Source organism: Tamandua tetradactyla, chromosome 8, assembly GCF_023851605.1.
Source record: "Tamandua tetradactyla isolate mTamTet1 chromosome 8, mTamTet1.pri, whole genome shotgun sequence".
Taxonomy (NCBI): domain Eukaryota; kingdom Metazoa; phylum Chordata; class Mammalia; order Pilosa; family Myrmecophagidae; genus Tamandua; species Tamandua tetradactyla.
This window is the reverse complement of record NC_135334.1, coordinates 85,664,304-85,683,665: the sequence shown is the minus strand read 5'-3', so window position 1 is coordinate 85,683,665 and position 19,362 is coordinate 85,664,304. Positions and strand designations below refer to the sequence as shown.

Below are 19,362 nucleotides of genomic sequence, written 5' to 3'. Positions count from 1 at the left end.
AGGCTTTTCGGAAACACTGTGTACTTACAGAAAACCCTGGAACTCTCAAGGGTTCAGTAGCCAGTCAAATGCAGTATACAACTCTAGTCTATTGTAGACTATTGTAGACTAGAATCATACTAAGTTCTGAGTTTTACTGATATTTTCACAATAAATTGACTACTAGTTAGGAAGTTCTCACATAGTTTTTGCAAGCATTAAATAAGTCCAACATTTCTTAAATTGTGCAATACACTAAGCTGTACCTATTTGATTTTTGGTTAATATAGTGCTCATGTAAAAAGACAGACTTTGATCAACTTAACTTTATGCTAGAACATGAGAGATGAACAGGGCTTCTGAAACAAAGTCCTGAATTTCAAGACAAAAACCCTGCTACCAAAATGGTCATTACCAAGGCTTTTAGAATGCAGTTTCTGATTTGCTTTGGAGATGGCCATTAAAAAAAAAACTTCCCACTAGGTTTTCTATTTCCTTGCTAGCATTCAACCTACTGGGAACATTCTGTCATTCAATCAATGAATTGTCTTGTGTATGTATGGAACATATTTGATACTGAGCCAATTAAATACTGCCAGGTAGGAAAGATTTACTTAATGAATAAATTCTTATTATTTCCAATTTTTATAGAGTATAAGAGGGAATATAAGCACCTCTGTAGTCCCAGGACCAAGAATAATACCTGACACTAATAGGTGTTCATTAAATAATTGTTGACTATCGACATGGTAATATGGGAAAAGGATGAGGTCACTAAAGTTTTGTGACTCTCAGTTTTTCTCTCTGTAAAAGAGGAATTTGTCTCTTCACAGCCCTAGACCAGGAATCAAATAAGGTCATTTATGTAAAAATCACTATACAATACTATAGCATTACTTTAAAGTATTATTTTAATACTAATAAGTTATAACAAAACATTGCCTGGTAAAGACCCTTACTGGATTTGAGTTAATGCTATGTTGGATGCCAGGTGCTTTATATACATTATTTCATTTAATTATAACAACCCTGTGAGGTAGGTTACAACCCTATTTTAAAGATGAAGAAATTAAGGCTCTATATTAGCTATCCATTATGTAACAAATTACCCCCAAACTTAGTGGCTTATAACAATAGCGTTTATTACCTCTCAGTTTCTGTAGGTCAGTAATCTTAGCATGGCTTAGCTGGGTGGGTCCTCTGCTTCAGAGTGTTCCAAAGGCTGCAGTCAAATTTTGTCTGCAGGACTGCAGTTACTTCAAGACTCAACTGAGGAAGGATTCAGTTTCACACAAGCTGTTGAACTGAAATGAAGGCCAGCCTCAGTGTCTTGACATATGAACTTCTCCATAGAACAGCTCACAAATTGCCAGCTGGCTTTATCAAAGGGAGCAAGTATGAAAGTGCCATAAGAAAGAAGTCAGTCTTTTATAACCTAATTTTGGAAGTGACATCCTATCACTTATGTTGTATACTGTTCATTAGAAGCAAGTCATTTGGTCCAGTCCACATCCGAGGAGAGGGAATTATACAGAGCATGAATACTAGGAAGTAGGTATTATAGGAAGCCAATTTTGACAGGCTACCACAGGCTAAGAGTAGTTAAATTGCTTCTTTTGTTTCACAAAGCTATTAAATTGCAAACCTGAGATTTCATCTAACCTGGGCCTGACTAGAGGCCCATGGTGTTTCTATCACTTTTCTCCCAATGAATACATAGGGATGATTTATGGTTAGCATAAACTTGTCTAGAAGTGAATCATTCTAAAGTATTAAAAAATCTGTTTGCTCTCTAGGATAGATTAAGCTGTCTTCATCCTATCTTGTTCATCTTAATCATTTTCTTCATAGATAGGGCAAAGTAAACCTCTTTTCATTCTTGGTCTGTGATAAGATAAATTCCAAATTTTTATGATAACAGAATTTTTATTTTTAAAAAAGCACGCAAATGGGAGTTAAACTGCCTAAGGAAAATAATCTCTGATAAATATACTAGTGTTACTAATAGAGCTTTGGAGAGCATATCTTTAATTTGTTAACTTACTGAAAAACATTTCACTTTCTTTGTATAAGACCCTGTCAAGGTTATGGAGATTAAGAGATTTATAAGACCTGCTCCATGTCCCTGAGATCACATGGGGAAGAACATAAGATATTTAAGAGATTTATAAGGTGTATACAAGGTGCTATGTAAACTTTGAGAAGAAAGTGGCAAATTCTATAGGTAAAATATGAGTCAAAGAAGGACTCAAAGAGGAAACAATATTTTGAAACTTGAAGCATGAATCCCAGGTGACCAAGGCACAGAGTTGTTAAAAAAAAAAGCCTTGCATATATGAGGAATTATAATAGGCCAAAAGCCTGAGATTATTGGAGCCCAAAATTAACAGCAGATTTGGAATTTTGAGGACTCCCTGAAAGTCAGAAGGCAGATGGGATCAGATTGGCAGAGCAAATGTCAAACTTCAAGCTCAGAGAAAATGATACAGGGAATTGGGGTAGAGGAGAAAGTGAGTGTCCAAGAGCAACCATAAAGGATAATTGTTTGGGGAATGTAATTTGAAACTTCTGTTTAGGTTGGTGACTTCCCCCATTCATTCTCTTCCTTAATGCCAAGGGTACGCAGACTTTGTCTTTAGGATGGTGCCCTTAGGCTGTGCAATGACTCTGGAGTCTTGGGCAGATAAGCTAGGCAGTGCCCCAGGAAAGGAAGTACCACTTTACACCCAGAATATTAGCCATTGGTATAACCGAGATCATATTTTGAACCTGCCAAACGATCTCCAGAGCAAACTGTGATAAACAGAAACAGCCTTATGCATAGAGAGCTGGGAATACCAAGATGAAAATAAAATCAAGAGCCACCAGACACCCAAGGAAGACCAATACCATGAAAGGGTAATGCCAATCAGCAACAATACCCAAACAAATAATGTTAATAGAGCAAACAGGGGTATCTTTGAAATAATTATTAAAATTTATTCACTGCATACTAGATGTCTGGCATTGTTCTAAGCACCTTACATGTATTTTTTTTATTTAATCCTTATACAGAATATCCCCAGAGGAATATGAAAGAATCTTGCATCTAAGAAATGAGAACTAACTTTTCTGAAAAACAACCAGTTAAAATTTTTAAAACTTTTAAAGATGGACAAAACAGTGAATGGACTTTGAGGAAGAGTTAATTAGTGAAGCTGAAAGAGTATGCTGAAGAATTACTACATATTGCTACACAAAAGGACAAAGATATTAAGAAAAGAGTTTTAAGAGACATGGAAAATATATCTAGAGATTCCAATAACCATCTTATAATTCCAAAGACAGAGACAAGAGAGAATTTTAGATGTAATGATATAAAAAATTTCTGGAAATTGACTAGTATAATTTGTAAGCTATATTTCATTCAATTTGTGTCAAAAAATAAGAATGATCAAACATTATATAACTGGATCTTATTTTATATTGCCAGGTTGCATCTAAGATTTCATTACTGTTTTTATACTATGTATTTCTAAATTATATGTTCTGTATATTTTCATGATAATTATGTGGGTTTTTTAGTTTTTAATTTTGAAATAAATGTAGTTACAAAGAAGTTGCAAATATAGTACAAATACCCTTTACCTAGCTTCCCCTAATGTTGCATCTTTTATAAACATGGTATAATTATCAAAATTAATAATTAACATTTAGTATAATACCATTAACCAAATTACAGACTTTATTCTGATTTTTACCAGTTTTTCCACTAATATCCCTTTTCTGTTCAGGTTCTAATCCAGGACCACCTACATTATTTTTCACCTCCCTTTGATATTTCACTATTATATAAGGAAGCTATTAGGTCGGGGGAACGGGGAAAGGCACTGCAACTGGAGCTGCAGAAGCTGTGTCACCCTTCCCAACCTGACTTCCGGAACTAATGAACCGCCCCTTCCGGATGGTACCTGACCCCCCATCCTTAAAAGCTGCCTGCGCTGAAGCCCACGTGCAGACTCACCTCTCTCCATCTTGGATGCGGTGAGCTCTACCCGGGAGCGCAGAAATAAACTCGCTCACTTTAAATTTCCTGGTCTACTTTTCTTCTTTTTCACCCTCTTGCCCCCTAAACCTTTCAGAAGCCCCAATGAATTTAGTTTTTAAACATTCCTGAAAATCATCAAGTATCATGTCATGGTAATCTGTGGATTAAATATAAGAAAAAATATTCAACAAAAATGGAAACTAAAAAGTAGAATCACTGTTTAGAAAACTTAGAAAGAAAGCACAGATCTTTCTTGACCTAAAGAACTTTTTTGACCAATATATTTTTCTCAAAATGTTTCCTAATCCTATTTTTACTATACCCAGTGTTTCTAACTTAGGCCCAGATGTACTTGTGTTTTTTGTTTTGTTTTGTCTACCTTGAATCATGTTTACTCAGAGGATGTTCTGGGGCTGATCCAAAATACTCCTAATCTTAAAAATTAAGGTTAATTGTAAGTAAAGGGCCTTTTTAATCCTTAGTATATTTATTTCATATATTACCTTATTACTTAATGTTATATTTTCAATAATTCCTTGACAAAAATAATTGGAATTAACCAAAATGTCCATCAATAGGAGAATAGTTCAATTAATTATGGTATGGTACTGAGAGGGGTCTATCTCCCTCCTGGGTTCCCCAACCAATGTACAGTACCGATGGGGAAAATGGCATTATATATTGGTTGCTGGTTTGCAAACACATAATGCTACAAAATAGGAGTCAGAAAATTTTTCTATAAAGGGTTAGATAGTAAATATTTCTGGCATCTAGGATCACATATGATATCTGTCATGTATTCTTCGTTATTTTTTACAACCCCCAAGGAATGTAAAATACATTCTTAAATGCTGTCCAAAACAAGCTCCAGCAGATAGTAGGCCTCCTCTATCAATGAGGAGAAAAAAAAAAAAAAAGCTTGTATTTACTCTTGTCTACTCAGAACCATTTCTTCTTAATTGTCTCTCTTAGAGAGATTGTTTTGCCAAATAAAAAAATTTTAACTCCATTCAAGCCAATCTAGATTTCATATTACCACTTCCCTTTTTAGTCTTTCTATTGTAGGATTGATTTGAGAGGGATCGTTCATTAAAAAGCCATGCTCATTTTTACTTTTTCAGTACTTATATTCTTCTTCTGATCAAAAGGAAAAGGTCCTTTAAGAGCAGGATTTAAGGAGTAGGTTGGGGGAAACTTTAAAACTCCCCCAATTCAGGCATAGTGCCACTACATCAACTTGAGTCTTGGCCTCCTAAATTCTTCTATTTTTCTCTGCCCCCATTCCTGAGTGTGTACGGTTTTTTTACCTTGGCTTTTTTTTTGTTCCTTTAATTCAATTTTATTGAGATACATTCATATGCCCTACAAACTAACCATTTACCTTGGCTTGTGATATCTCTCTCCCTCCCTCTCTCTCTCTCCCCCCCCCCTCCATCTCTCCATCTCTCCATCTCTCCTAGGAAGAAAATAGAGCTGAAACAGAAACCAGTGCTGCCTTCATTGAGGGGCATTTGTATATATACATAGCAATGATGGCAGAGTAGTAACTATTTACATAGATAGCCCATTGCTGTTGCCTTTATTGACTTTTGAATGCAAAAAAGAATGATTATGCTTTGACTTCTAATATTACCTTATATTCTGATACACTATTTTCTTTAAGAGGTCAAAAGCACATTTTGCAACCATAGGTCATTATCCCTCTCTCTCATTTTGCAATTTCTGCACAGCATAAAGATACTCAGTCAAGTAGGCAAGGCTATCTGAAATCCAGTGCTCTGTTAACCAAGCTGTGGATATGAGTAGTATGTTTGCCACATTCTGTAAGTTAACAAAAGCTCTTCATCATTCCCAAGACTTACTGTACAGCCTAGAGAGACCCCTCCTCTTCTAGGTTCTTGAATCAAGTGCGTATCTGGCTCTAGTTTAATTTATCATGGAATTACTCTGAGACTCTCCTGATTGTGTTGAGGCGGTATAAGACAAGGTCGTGGCATAGCATTTGGGTACTAGAAGCCATACTGCCTATACTCAAATCCCAGTTCTGCCACTTATTTCTCTGTGCCCCAGCTTCCTTGTCTGTAAAAGAGATGATAATAATAGAATCAACCACCCCCTCAGGTTGTCAGACACATGTAAACCACTTCAAATGTAGTCTGGAACTTAGGAAATACTTCGTGTTTGTTAGTTATTATGACTTGATCCAGGACCTCTTTGGGAAGAGACCCATGTTACTTCTACCACACCAACAATTAAGCAGATTTTTACTGAATGACCACAATAGGCCAGACATTGTGCTAGGAATAACATAAAGATGAAGCAGAAACCAGTGCTACCCTCATTGAGGTGCATTTGGTATATACATAGTAATAATGGCAAAGGAGTAGGTGTTTACATAGATAGCCCTTTGCTGTTGTTTCTGTTGACTCTTGAATGCAAGAATGATTACGCTTTTACTTCTAATATTACCTTGTATTCTGTTAAGCTATTTTCCTTAAGAGGTCAAAAGCACATTTTCTAGCCATAGATCATTATCCCTATGTCTTTCTTTCAAATTTTCCAGGAATTTTCAAAATAATATCTTTTGTAATTAAAAATAAATGGTACTTTGTTGTTCCCAAATCTTCAGCTCTCCAATTTCTCAGAAATCATAACTTTGGACCTTGAAATGACTCTTCTCCCCTACCATCACCACCTCCCACCCTACCCACACACATACTTTGATTTGGTGGTTTGTCAGTATATATGTGTTTGCCCTTTGGCTATAGTGAGATATGGAAATGTGAGCTGTAATCAGAAAGGCGTCAGAGAATTTACCATTAAAGAGGTTAGTCACTTTATGGGTTTGGCTGGCAAAGCTTATTTAAATCCCTTTCTCACCAGTTGTTTCCCAGATTCAGCTGGGTTTCATCTCTGGCTTCTCATCATAGTGACAGAATATAGAAAGGAGACAAACTTGAAAGACTCTCTCCAGAAGAGATTGAAAACCCTTCCTAAGGCAAAATGTGAAGTTCTAGTACAAATGATGCTTTAGCAGGAAGAAGAATTTTTTTAAAAGGACACAGTAAAATCACCAAAAGTAAAGGACAATCCCTTGTTCTGGTTTACATTCTCCACCCAAAACCAAGACTTTTTTGCTGGTTTGTCTTTTAGTTTGCTACTACTGCCAGAATGCATTATACCAGAAATGGAATAGCTTTTATATGGGGGATTTAGTAAGTTATAAGTTTACAGTTCTAAGGCCACAAAAATGTCCAAACTAAGGCATCCAGAAAAAGATACCTTGACTCCAAAGAAAGGCCAATGACTGTCATATGGGAAGGCAGCCATGTGGCTGGCATCTGCATCCTCTCCTGGCTTCTGGTTTCAAACAGCTCCCTCAGCCCCTGTGGCTCTTTCTGGCTTCTGGCTTGCTTAGCTCCTCATGGGAAGGCACATGGCAACATTTGCCAGGCTCCTTATCTCCAAATGTCCTTTGGCACTCCAAGCATCTCAAAATATCTGCATTTCTGTTGCCTCTGAGCTTTCTACAAAATGTTTCCCTTTTTAAAGAATTCCAATAAAAAATAAAGGCACACCTTAAATGAGTCGAGTCACAGCTCCATCTAGTCAAAACGCCACACCCACAACTGAATGGGTTACATCTCCATGGAGACAATCTAATCAAATGTCTTACCCATAATTGTATGTGTCACATCACTATAGAAACAATCAATCAAAAGATTACACCCACAACTGGGTATGTCACATCTCCATGGAAACAATCCAATCAAAGTTTCCACCCTAAACAATAGGTCTGCCCTCCACAAGATTGAATAAGGAGAAAGAACATTCCTTTTCTGGGGTACGTAACAGTTTCAAACTAGCACAGTTTATAAACTTTGGCAGACACTTTCTATTTTAAGGGAGGGGAGGAGTCATAGATAGGCCCTGAGCTCTGCTGTAGAGATGTGAAAATGGAAATGTACAGTGCTGTGAGACACAAACTCTTTGAGACAGTTTTGGGTGACTGTGGGTCAGCATTGGTTCACCATATTATGATTGTTTTCTGTTTTGAGTCCCTTGGTGGCTCACAAAGGGCAACCACACCCTCTTATCTAAACAGCCACAGTAAAATGTAACTGTCAGTCGAGAATAGAGTATTTATAGTCAAAGAAAAGGAGGCATTTGGTGCAATAACAACCAAAATTCATTTTATATATAGCTCTTTCCTCATGCTATCTTCAAATTTCTTTCCCTTTTAGAATTGCCTCACTATTTCTTTAAAAGCAAATCTTTATTCAACCAATGATATGTTATTTTTAGTAAATTTTAGTAAATTTTGGTAGGGTGACTACACTTCGGTCAATTTTTATATGAACCAGAGCATTTTCAACTTAGTGGAGGAAAAATAAACAATCTTCTATATTTCAATTTCAATGCCAAAATTTAAGATTAAAAAAACACAGCTGTTTAAGCTATGAAAATTGCCTGGCATTACAAAACTTCACCTGGCATTACAAAACTTTCCCTTTTTCTCATTTTCTCACATCATCTTTCCCATTTGCATAGATATTTTCAGTCTAAAATTAGGAGTCTGACAAGTAGCAGAATATCCAGGTCCAGATGTGCTGGAATTTTCAACAATATTTATAAATCTTTTCAATTCTCACCCAATCATTAAAGTGGTCCTTTAGGGTAATATTGTGATCTGTGGCAAATCTATTACAAATATACACTATCTAAACACATAGCAGATATAACCCCAGTTCACTACCTGAATCTGGAAGAGAATTGGGACTCCTGAATCCCCAGTCCAGGAAACATATGAGGTAAACAAATTAAAAGAAGGGAAATTATCTGGCTAGAGACAGAGTACTTCATTCTGTCTGTCTTTCACTTCCCCAGCAATCACATAATCAAATAATGCTGAACTAGATATCCTGGTTTTTAGACCTGGTCTTATGCAACTTCAAGGTCAAGACCTAAATATAGATCTCAGTGTGCATCAGTTTCATCATCTGTAGAATTGTGAAACTACTAGTTGCCCCTCAAAGATCCTGAGAGCTGACATGGGAAAGTGTTTGGACTGCTCATAAAAATAGCACCGCATAGATTTGAAACCTGATTATTTCAATTATCATTATAATGTCATCATCTTTTTAATGTTTATCATTATTGATGCTTCTTTAATCAGAAAAATTCAGATATTTATAAAAAGATATGTATGTATTGATATAGCATATGTCTGTAATTTCAAAATGTAAAATAAGTAACTCGTTTAAATTTTCAAACATATTAGTAGATGATCCGGGGCCAAAATCCAACTCTACTACTAAAGTTGGATTTTGGCCCTGGATCGTCTAGTTCAGCATTATTTATGTGTTATGCTGTTACAACTGGCTATAACAGCAATAACACAAATATCCATCCCCAGCTCCATAAACACCCGTCCAGTAACTGACTGTTTAAATGTCTTGCAAACCAGTATTTCTACTTTAAAAATTACCTACAACCAAGCATTCTTTCAAAATTACTAGCTTTTCAAAGTAACCATCAACTTCCAAAGAAAATAAGAGAATGAAATTAATTTAAGCCTAAGAATACAACTCTATCTGATCGCAATATTTTTCCAAATGGCTACTTTATATTATTTAGACTCAGACAAATGGTTATGTGGCATTAAGCTACTACTATACATTAACTTAATTCTGAACATTCTGTATTCTACTAAGACATGAAGTATAAAGTAGAGGAAAGACCACTGGACTAAGAGTAAAGGAAAAAAAAAAGCACAAATTAGTTTTTCCAATTTCCTCATCTGTAAAATGAGAATAAGAATATTTCTCCTGACTATGAAAGCATTCTTGGAAGTGTAAATCTGAAACACTTAACAAATTATTATCAATGTATAAAATCTATGCTTTGGACATGTGTGCTTTCTACCTTCCAAAACATGATGAAATATTTGGTTTATTGCATTTGTTTCTCTATTTCAGTTGAATTATCTGAATTTTCTAGAACACTGATTCTTCCACAGCATTGTGTTAGCACACTATTAGTAACATTTGAGTGTAAGGTATATTGTAAATAATTATGTCACTAATATAAATTATAAATTACCAAAGTTTGCAGATTATTTTTTTTTAATAAATAGAGTGGATGTAATGTTCTCCCTATAATAATATTCTCAGTAACAGGCATTCATATATGCTTTATTAGTGTCAAAGAAAAAATACCAAAAATTACATATAACTTAAACCTATCTCCCTAAGTTGCTGCCAGTAATCCTGCTCACCTTTTAGGAGTGTTTTCTGCAGATGATCACCTGTTCTCTAACTTTAGTTTTTCTAACTGAAATAAATTAAGAAATATTGTGAACTGAAAGGCATCAGTTGTCCTCCTCTACTTAAGGCCCAAATGAGTGTCTCTGGCCTGTCTAGTCCAGAAAATTTTGTTCTGAAATGGGTCTCCCATGTCTAATCTATAAGCCCAACATCTATAGGTTTAAGTGCTCTCCGTACTGATGGAATCCAACCAGGGAGGAATGTTTTCTAAATTTGTATTACCCACCAGAGAAAGATAGTGGGCAGAGTCCCATCCCTACAGTTTACTAGCTGTGTGACCCTATATAATTGTACGTTGCTTCTCTGAATTTATTCCCCTCATTTTTGAAAATGTTACATTAATATCTACCCTAGCTACTTCATAGAATTGGTATGAGGATTCAACAGGTTAATAGGTGTGAATGTGTTCATATGTTTTGAAAACCTCATAATTATCGAAATTATGATGGCCATGACTACAGTTAATGAACTAATTTTACATCCCTCCAGGAGATATAGCATAGTGAATTCTCAGTCTTGTACTATTTATCCATTCAAGAACTTTAAAAACTAGATGTTCCACATAGAGAGGTGGAGGGCAGTGCGGGACAGAAATCCTAGAATGAGCTGGGGCTCAGCATCAAGGGATTGAGAAAAGACCAAAAGGGGGAAGAGCGAAATGAGACAAAATAAAGTGTCAGTGGCTGAGAGATTCCAAATAGAATTGAGAGGTTATCCTGGAGGTTATTCTTATGCATAATATAGATAGCACCTTTTTAGTTAAGGTATAATGGAGAGGCTGGAGGAAACTGCCTGAAAATGTAGAGCTGTGTTCCAGTAGCCATGTTTCTTGAAGATGATTGTATAATGATATAGCTTTCGCAATGTGACTGTGTGATTGTGAAAACCTTGTGTCTGATGCTCCTTTTATCTACCTTATTGAAAGACGAGTAAAACATATGGATTAAAAATAAATAATAGGGAGAACAAATGTTAAAATAAGTTTAGTAGATTGAAATATTAGTGATCAATGGAAGGGAGAGGCAAGGGTATGATATATATGAATTTTTTTCTGTTTTCCTTTTATTTCTTTTTCTGAATTGATGCAAATGTTCTAAGAAATGATCATGATGATGAATATACAACTATGTGATGGTATTATGAGTTAGAGTATATATGTAGAATGGAATGATCATATGGTAAGAATGTGTTTGTAGGTTGATATATTTAATAAATGAAATAAATTTTTAAAAAAACAAAAAACTAGATGTTATTTTGACTTGGAAAAAAGAAATGGCAGAAAAAAAGTGGTTTAGGAATAAACATAGACTACTTGCTTTTGACCTACCTTCAGCATGATGCTAAAGAGATGACACATATTTTAAGTGCAGTTAAATGTTTTATAACAAAACAAAAGCTACCTGCAAGTCTGGGAGGCAACTAGCAGTGCTCTCAAGCTCTCTCTATTAAAATCTCACTACCTACAGTTCCCTAAGGAAGTTCGAGGACTTTGTGTTCACCTTAAATATGATTTAAGCATTTTATATGCTGCAATGCTTATAAGGGTTACTATTTTGATGAGATTTCTCCAAGAAAGAAGTGTTCTTTACTGATTAGAGTTTAAAACCTATTATTTTGAAGAGAAAACAATAACAGTTTATTGTTTAATAATATCAAAACATACAAGCAGGCAAGGTCTTTGTCTATTTCACCTCTCTTTGCCTCATTCATCATAAGAAAGGTGATCATATGTCTTTGTTTGCCTGGTATAATCCTGGTTTATGTCTGCTGTCCCAATGTAATTATTAATAGTGCCCTTTTCCACCCCAAACATAAAATGCTCACTATTGTTTATTGATATATATCTAACTTCTAGTATTATACATGGCAAGTATTTGGTGCTTACTAAATATATTTGTTAAACGAATTTAGTTCTGTACTAAAATGCCACGAGCAAGGTAGTGGGCTGAATGGTAGTCCCCAAAGATATATCCATGTCCAAATCTCCAGGATCTGTGAATACTACCTTATAAGGCAAAAGAATGAATAGTGGGCGGGCCACGGTGCTTGCCTGCCATGCCCGAGGACCAGGGTTCGATTCCTGGTGCCTGCCCATGTGAAAAAAAAAAGAATGAATAGTACCTTACATGGCTATTGATGTGATTAAGTTAAGGACTTTGAGAGGAGTTTATCCTAGATTATCTGGGAGGCCACTAAGTGGAATCAGATGACTTTTTATGAGACAGGCAGAGGGATTTTGAGACACACACAGAGAAGGCAATGTGAAGATGGAGAAGAGATACAACCACAAGCCAAGGGACACCAACAACCACCAGAAGCTATAAGCAGCAAGAAATGAATTTTCCCCTAGAGCCTCCATAGCGAGTATGGTCTAGCCAACTCCTTGGTTTTGGACTTCTGGCCTCCAGAACTGTGAGAGAATATATTTCTGTTCTTTTAAGCTACCCTCTTTGTGTAATTTGTTTTTGAAGCCATAGGGAAGAAATAAAAGCACCTTTACACATTGCATGCAAAAGTAAAAAGGAACATCCCCATTATGATTAATCAAATGCTGCAGTTCGAAAAGTATGAGATTCTGTCACATACTAACTGAATAGCATTGGAAAAGTCACCTGACTTTCAATTTCCCTGTCTCTAAAATGGGAGAAATGACATTTTCCTATCTACCCCAAATTCTCAATTGAGAATTTGTTTATTCCTGTATTAAATATTTGTTGATGCCTAATATATGCCAGGAACTGTTATAAGCACTGTTTTTAAGAAATATAATGGTGAATACAAGAGACAAGTTTCCTGTTCTCACTAAGCAGTGAGCAGACAACACATAAGAAATAATGCAAAAAAATCATTTCAGATAGTAATAAGTTATGGACTATGAAAAAATATAAATGGAGCAATGTGATAGAGTGGCTGGAAAGGGGGACTACATTACATAGCATGATCAAGGAAGACTTTTCTAAGGAGTTAACCATTCAAGCTTATTCCTAAATTATGAAAAAGAGCCAGCCATGTAAAAAAACTGGAATAAGAGCTTTGGAGCAGTAGAACTAAGAGGTAGCCAATAGCCTTTGTATGTTTGAGGAGTGGAAAACTTTGGATGAGCTTGACATGTCTGAAGGTAAAGGGCGGTCTGAAAAATACAGAAGTCAAGGAAGAAAACAATAGCAGATGAGGTCAGGGTGATGTTCAAGAGCTAATCATGTAAAGCCATGTAAGACGTAATAAAGAGTTTGGATTTTATTGCAGATATCTGCAATAAATATACATGATTAGAGGGTTTAAACATGGGCATGTCATTATCTAATCTACATTTTAAATAGATGATTGGGTTCTTTACTGAAATAGTATTGGGGAGCAAGAGATAGGTCGAGAGGCCAATTAAGAGTCTACTGCGGAAGGAGGGGGCCAAGATGGTGGCTTAGCAAGGTGTGGGATTTAGTTCATCCTCCAGAGCAGCTGGTAAATAGCCAGGAACAGTACAGAACAACTGCTGGGGCCACTTCAGTGACAGGACACAATGCATACCCTAGTCTGGACAAGCTGGACCAGCTGTGAACCCACCCAGAACCAAATGATCATGATGATGAATATACAACTATGTGATGATATTGTGAGTTACTGATGATATATCAAGAATGGAATGATCAGATGGTAAGAATGTTGGTGTTTGTATATCATTATGTTTAATAAATAAATAAAAAGAGAATGAAATATGGAGAGAGAGAGAGAAAGCCACAGATGGAGCAGGCAGAAGCTGACCATCAGTGGAACCTGGAGATGCTACCTTGTTCCTTGCCTTGTAACAAACTAAGGACCAAGAATTGCTGGCAGCCAACCCCAGAGAAAGCATCACCTTGATGACACCTTGATTTGGACTTTCTATTAGATTCAAAACTATAAGCTAATAAATTCCCATTGTTTTAACTGAAAAAAAAAAAAAGTCCACTGCAATAATCCAAGCTAGAGATAATGGTGTTTGAATTAAGTGATAGAAAATGTAGATGAAGAGAAGTGGACCAAGTTAAAATATATTTTGGAGATACAGCCAATAGAATTTCTGGGGGACTGGATATGGGAGATAAGAGACAGAAAATAATTTTAAATGATTTATAGGTTTTTGGCCTGAGCAACTGGTGGGTGTCAGTGCCATTTATTGAGATGCAGAACAGCAGAGGAAAAACTGCTCTAAACATGTTAAGATTGAAAAGCCCACTTGGTAAAGGGGAAATTTCAGGAAGCAATTCGATATGCATTCATAGCTTGCGTGGTGGGAAAGGTAGGTCAGAGTTGAAGATATGAATTTGAAAACCATCATCATAAAAATGGGACTTAAAGTCACAGGCCAGATGAATCATCTATGGAAGTATTGGGGGGGTGGGAGGCCCAGAATAAATGCTGAGGGTACTTCCATATTTAGAGATCAAACAGAGGAAGAGAAGCTAATAAAGAAGACTGATGTGAATTCGTGAAACAGCTGATAAGGTAAGAGGGAATTCTGGAAAGGGTAAAGTTATGGTAATCAAGAGAAAAATGAATGAATAAAATGTTAAGATCGATGCACTAAGAGAGCAGAGAATGATGACAGAACGACATAGCCACGAGAAGCAGAGTCCACAAGCCAGCAACCTTTGGAGATGAAGAAGGAAAATGCCTCCTGGCCAGCCTCATGCAACAAGAGGCTTGGAAAGAAAGCCAGCAGATGACACTGTGTTCACCATTACATTTCCACTTGAGAGAGAAACCCTGAACTTCATCATTCTTCTTGAATCAACGTATCTTTCCCTGGAAGCCTAAGATCAGACATTTCTATAGACTTGCTTTAACTGGGACATTTTCATGGCCTTAGAACTGTAAACTTGTAACTTATTAAATTCCCCTTTTTAAAAGTCAAAAAAGAGCAGTGCAACAGTGGCTCAGCGGCAGAATTCTCGCCCGCCATGCCGAAGTCCTGGGTTCGATTCCCGGAGCCTGCCCATGAAAAACAAAAAAAAGATAACATGCATGCACATTTCCTCAGCTCCTCCTGTGTACAAAAAATTCTACTGGAAATACAGTAATACAATAGAAGTGTTCATGCACATTTCCTCAGCTCCTCCTGTGTACAAAAAATTCTACTGGAAATACAGTAATACAATAGAAGTGTTCCTGATCTCACAGGAATAATGCACGATGTAGCCTTATGATCTCATCTCCAGGTTTGTCCTTCTATCTAATCTACACAAGCCACAAGGTTAGTTTTTTTAAAGCAGCATTGCTCAGTTAAAATCAGCTCAAGAACTGTCTTTGCCCCAAAATTATCTATGCCCATGTAGTCAAGTACTATGTCATCATTCTGACACTCAAGCAAGAATGGCTACAGCGTTATCTCCTACTGTTCCTTTTATGAAACATTTAATCATTTTTTTCTTGGCTGTTCAGTTTAGCATTAAATTCTGTGCTTCCCTGTCCTTCTATGTAATTGATGTATCTTTTCCTTGTCTAGATTGTGAGCTCCTTGACAACAGAGATTAAACCTAAGCTACTTGCCTAGCTTTTAGTATACTAATGCATTAGCTTTATTTTTTTTTTTTGGCCAAGTGGACAAAGACCACCAAATTTTTAGTCATATAAAATAGAACACTGGTATTAAAATGGAGCAAAGTTTAAGTACTACAGAACTAGATTATGGATGACTGTAGCAATTGAGAAAGGATGTGCCTAGACGGAGGAATGCGGGCATAGTCTGAAACCAGATCACAAAGGGCCTTTTATGCCAACCTAAGTTCAGATGTTATTCTGCTAGCAGGTGAGAGCTACAAAGATTTTGAGCAGTACACTGGCAGACTCATATCCATGCCTTCAGGAATGAATTGATGGAAGGAATAAATGCAGGTGGTCTCAAAATTGCTAACAATGGAGAACTAGAAGTGAAATTTTAGGCCCAGCAACAGCAGCCAAACTGGCTCCATGAGAAAAGATTGGTGTTTGGGAGTGGTGAAAAATTCGGCCAACCTAAGAGGTAGGGTAGGGCTAGTATATGAAGGGTAAGAAAGCCAGGCAAAATCAAATGAACTGGAATCCCTAGGTTCTAATGTTTGCTTCCCTACTTGGGGAAAGTCCCTCATCTTTTCTAGAATAGTGTTTCCTCTTTCAAGAATTTTCTTCAGCTGTCAATGCTATAATTTTCTGAAATCCTCTAACTTGCTACAGTCATTTCAACCTTGACTGCAACTTGAAATCACCTGAAGAGCTTTAAGATATTGCCTGGATCCCATTTCCAGAGATTCACATTTATCTGATCGTAGATGCACCCTGGACATTGAAATTTTTAAAAGAACCCCAAGTGAGGCTAATATGTAAGGCTGTGATCAACTGATGTAAAAGAAAGAATAGTGAAGATTCTTAAGCCTGGTAATGCTATGTTGAAAAAAAGTGTTTAAAGACTAACATAAGTCTTCAGAATAGAGAGCAAAGACTGTAGGAGACCAACTAGAATTTTTCAGTAACTTACTAGAATAATGAATTGAGGCCTGGAATAGCATGTATGCAGTGAAATTATGGGGAAGATGATGACTGCAAGAAACACTTTGAGAGTAGTAACACTTGAACACAATAACTGTTTGAATATTAAACCTGATCAAAAGGAAAGAAAATATGTAGAGGGGTTTCTAGCTTAGAAGAACAGTGGGGTCCTTAACAAAATTAAAATAGTTGTGGAAACAGCTGGTTAATCATCATTATTATTACTATAGTAAATAACATTAAGTAATTACTAGGGGAGGCTCTATGCTATGTGCTTTACATATATTATCTCATTTAATCTTTACAACTCTGTAAATATTATCATTCCCATTGTACAGATTCAGAAGCTGAGAATGAGAATGATGAAATAACTTGCCAAAATTTACACAGTAAGTGGTAGAGAAGATTCAACTCATCTGATTCCTTTTCCTTATAATAGAAAGATGATCCGTTACATGCTGAATCTGTTGAAGAGATGATTCAAAAACACAAAATGGGTATAAAGGCCAGGTAGGAACATAAACAAATCAAGTCAGATTTAACTGTGGTGAAATGAAAAAAGATATCCAGTGGAGGCAGTTACTACTCAGCTACCCTTGAATGTTGCCATGTAGGAATGTCAGGCCCAGTACTGCCAGATTTTCAATGAAAAGATGGGAATCTGGATATGCATGCAAAATTGCCTAACATTTCAATGTCCAGTAATTCAAATGTTTAAAATTACTGTGTGAACCTAACTAATACAACTGCAGGTTTGCACCACTGGTCAATCGGCTGTTGGAAATTCAGAATTGGAGTTCAAGTGAGAGATGTGAGTGGAAGTGTAGGATTAGAAAATCCTTAAGCACAGAGGACAGCAGACACTCCAGGAGAAGCACGTGTTAGGATAACCCCATTTAACGTGATTATTAAAATATTGGGAAAACATATGCATTAGCAAGTCAGTCAAGATTCTTAAGAGTTTTTCAATCATATAGAAAACATAAAATGTTAAAACTAGCAGATTGAAATGTGTGTTTAAAATTCAATTTTCTATGAACTTAAAGCCGAATTCCAGACAATAACAATTATACATCGATGTGATAGAAACATTTAGAAATTGTGACTCTGTCTCCCCAATGATTGAAAAGTAACTGAAAAGACTGATTTTGTTTTATCTATATTTTCTACTGTTTCTACCTTGGGTACTCCCTCTCAGTCCAGTTTCTCACACATACTAATCCCCGCAAAGCTCATAGCTGAGGTGTTCACAATTAGCAAAGATTAAATAAAACATTAAGTTAAGTATTATTTTTAATTAGTTTCTTAATTTTTAAAATAAAAATTATTGTTAATTTTTTTATTTAAAAAAAGGTTTTATGACTAAGTTAATTTTATTTGGAGTTTAGGCTGTACTTTTTTTTTCTTTTCCACATGGGTAGGCACAGGGAATTGAACCCGAGTCTCCAGGTAGGCAAGTACTCCACCACTGAGCCACCATGACCCACCTTAAACTGCGCTTTTAAAAACCATTCTTCCCACTAGATTTAATGTACTCGTTATCAGTCATTAACAACGTAAAACAGTTATGTAAAAATAAAATATAGTATATATGAAAGCATTTTTACAAATGGTAAAGCACTCCAGCAATTATATGCTGGTGTTATTTTGAAGCTAGAAGGGTCCAACAACTACAAAGTGAAACCTCTTGTATTTGAAACAAAATTTCCACCTTTCCCCGGGAGTTTTAAAAAAAAAAAAGTAACTAACTCCCAGAGCGAGAATATCTTTTTCAGCTGTTAAAGTTAGGGTGAAACTGATTTAATAGAAATATTGTAGTAATATAATAGGAAAGTGTGATGATCGGCCTATTATATCTAAATCTAATAGGTACTGAAATTGGGTTAGAAACCTTCAGAGCCATGCGACGCCCTTCTATTATCAGGTTTAAATGTCCTAGGAAAAACTCTGTGCAACCCTCCTGAATATTGTATTCAATTATGGGCTAGGCGCTTTCAATAAGAGCTGTTTTAACATGTCAGATTAAGTTTGGGTCTTCGAAAACCCTACCCTTTACACTTTCTTTTAAAGTCGTGCATGTTAAAACGCACACATACTTTCTTGCTTTAAATTACACATTGTATCAAGACATGTTCAAAATGAAGATGGAGAAATTTCTATTTGTTGAAACATGGGAACATGACTCCATTTTTGTAAAGCCATGACTCCACGACTGTATGGCTAAAACGTCGCAAACGATGTAACTTCATTTTACGGTATTCATCCTTTAAAATACCTGAGAAGTCTAAGTAGTTCAACCTGCCGGTTTTGAAAAGCCTAATCCTATTTTATATAGTGGCCCTTACACAAAATGTAAATACGCTGCTGACAGTCTTTAACGCGGCCTCAAAAAACAAAAACAGGAGCCAGCAATTAAATATCCCTCGAACGCCCGCGCTCCACAAACACTCCTTCCAGAGATGGTTGCAGATTCTGGTTATTCCTCCGTGACCGCTAGCCGGACATCCCTTTGGGGAAACTTGCTTCTTA

General features: G+C 36.2%; 1 long non-coding RNA gene and 1 other non-coding gene across 2 annotated transcripts in view; one reads left to right on the top strand and one right to left on the bottom strand.

Annotated features, from left to right (window-relative positions):
- Positions 1 to 4,902, bottom strand: part of LOC143644689 (uncharacterized) — a 96,331-nt gene extending 91,429 nt beyond the window's left edge. Inside the window, exons 1-2 of the long non-coding RNA XR_013156819.1 lie at positions 3,983 to 4,902; positions 1,127 to 1,283 (exon numbers count right to left, since the gene is read on the bottom strand). This is a non-coding gene — a long non-coding RNA (uncharacterized LOC143644689). The remainder of the gene's footprint in view (positions 1 to 1,126; positions 1,284 to 3,982) is intronic.
- Positions 385 to 505, top strand: LOC143645419 (small nucleolar RNA SNORA32). The gene has a single exon (XR_013157128.1). It is a non-coding gene; the product is annotated as a small nucleolar RNA SNORA32 (small nucleolar RNA).
- Positions 4,903 to 19,362: the final 14,460 nt, after the last annotated feature.